The sequence below is a fragment of the Elephantulus edwardii genome, unplaced genomic scaffold, assembly GCF_000299155.1.
Source record: "Elephantulus edwardii isolate Elephantulus edwardi_28Jun2011 unplaced genomic scaffold, EleEdw1.0 scaffold00318, whole genome shotgun sequence".
In the NCBI taxonomy this organism is placed as follows: Eukaryota; Metazoa; Chordata; class Mammalia; order Macroscelidea; family Macroscelididae; genus Elephantulus; species Elephantulus edwardii.
Genome location: NW_006400068.1, coordinates 2,304,457 through 2,306,968, shown reverse-complemented (window position 1 = coordinate 2,306,968; position 2,512 = coordinate 2,304,457).

The window sequence follows — 2,512 nt, the reverse complement described above, 5'->3', positions numbered from 1 at the left end:
GAAAACAATGCAACAATGAATGAATGAAAACCCAAAATCTCTGTAAATGTTCATTAAAACTAATAAAATTTAATAATAATTAAAAGAAAAAGAAAATAGCCTTGGGATCAAGGTCACCAGTTAAAGGGTGTGGGGACAACCTCTTAATGGCTCAGCTCTGAATCCACTTTATTATTGATGCCAGCTGTCTTAATTCACCTCTGTTACTGAAGCTGTTGCTCAGCTCCCAGGCAGCCCGCCAACCCCTGTAGGCCCACCTCCATCATCATGGATGCAGGTTGGGTTGAGGTCTTTTCAGCATCAGAGAGGCCCTGACCCTGAAAGGGCTGGACCAGAGCCAGGAAAGGGATTCTCTAATGGGAATTTGGAAATATCGCAGGGTCTGACAGGTGATGAAAAACCAGATAAGTGCAACCCAGGAATCAAGGGAATGGTTTTTCTGAATTAGTTCAATTGTTTCCTAAGGTGGTTGAAGCCATGCCAGGCCCAGGGGAAGATGACACCAGAGAACTGCCATCTTTTGATGCCAGTTAGATGAGGCGGTTTTACAGGAGATTGAAAGTCAGCTGGCTAATTCTCTGTAAAGAGTTTTAAGGTCAAGGAACCACCCTGGCCTCATCAGACGTGCTTGAGCATTAAAGCTGAGAAAAGCCATGTGTGCCACTTAGAACTTGGATGAACTTCCATCCACCAAGTCTGTGGACACAGCCACCACGTTTACAAAGAACACTTACCCAAGAAAAGCACTTCCTAGTGGAACTTTGGGTAAGTTTTGCTTGCTTGGTTGTGGTTCTTCCACAGAAACAGGAAAGATTTGTGTTCCTTCCCTGGGCTTCTCTGAAAACCCTTCCTTACCTCCATATACTCCATATTATCCAGAGACTCATCCACCTTTCGGGAGGATGCAGCTTGATACTCACACCTAGTCATTGGCTTGAAAATTGGTCTTGTCACTTAGGTGACGGATCCTCAACATGTGTGGCATTATAGAATATTGGGTCTGAGGACCCATCTATTTCCATATCTGCCAAAGAATTCAGCCAGCAAACCAGCAGATACCAGCACCCCATCTACATGGGGCAGTGGGGAAGGAGAAACTCTTCTATCCCCAGAGAGCTATTTTGCAGTGTCTGCTACACCATTTGGACATGTGTTCTGTTTTGTAACCTCAGGATTTAAATAAAGTGAACACTATGACATTTACAAAAAAAAAAAAAAGAAAGGAAGGAAGGAAGGAAGAAAGAAAGAAAGAAAAGAAAGAAAAAGAAATAGGAAAAGAAAATAAAAAAAAAAAGAAGAAAGAAAATATATTCCAGATATTAACCAAAATTCATTTGAGGGAATATAGACAGTCATCATTTATGGGTACTTCTGTTCACAAATAATTTTAAAAAGGAAGAACAAAAAGGTCAGCTGCTTACATTTTGTCCATGTACAATGAGGGAGAACCTGACATTTTACTGGCAGTGGCTTTGAAGTGGGAAGCTGTCAGCTTTGCATTTCTCTGATGTGTCATGTGGGTTATTCATCGTCCAAATGTAAACTTCCTTGGTCATCTCCTGCCTCCCAGTTGGCTGGCCCTAGCCTGGTTCTGCTCTGCCTGTCTGGGTTTGCTCGCTGGGGCAAGAGGAGGATACAGGGTTAGTGGCTATGTGATGGGTTGCATGCAGCGTCTTCCACTGCTGACTCACAGGATAAATGGGCCAGCTCACTTCCTTTGCTGATGTTTCTGTTCCTTTTTGTACGGTGGAGCCCTCAAAGAGCTCACTGCTTTTCTCCATTCCAGAGAAATAAAAATGTATTTTTGTGTGTTTTGAGGTAAGGATGCAAAGGAGATCAGCTCTTTGATTCTTCCTTCAAAGTCTAGACTCACTCTCCCTCCTGTTACTTTTAGAAGCATCATGAGAAGTTCCATTAAAGGTGAGTATCAGCTTTCTTGACATTAACTTGCTTACTGCACGATGAGAACGAAATCTTGGGCTACAAGTTACATCCCCAAGTTAAGTCATTATCTTACACTTACCTACCAGAGCAACAGAGACAGTTGCCAGAGGGCTTATTTTACTTCCTCCAGAATCACACTGGTGTATCTTTGAGTTCAAAAGATAGATTTTGTTTTTGTTACAAGCTATTTTTTTTTTTTAATTCTTTTGCTTATTTTGTCTGTTTCCCCAAACCTCAAACACATGGCCATTGAATCAGTCTGACCAGCAGGTTTTTGGAGGCTGTAATTTGCATGGGAGGAGATTGCCCATTTTTCTTCTGAGGTGGATTCGAATCCCAAAAGGACACATTTTTGGATTAGCAGCACAACTCTCTATGAACTATGTCATCAGAGCTCCCTCATTGTCTACTTAGTTTTGTGACTTTTAATGTTCAGAAACAAACTATTCCCCCCAGGATTTTATTATTTTACTAGTAGTTTTCCTTTGTTTTGAGATAGACTGTTGTTGTTGTTATGTACCATCAAGTCATTTGCGACTCATAGTGACCCTATGTACAATAGCCCTAA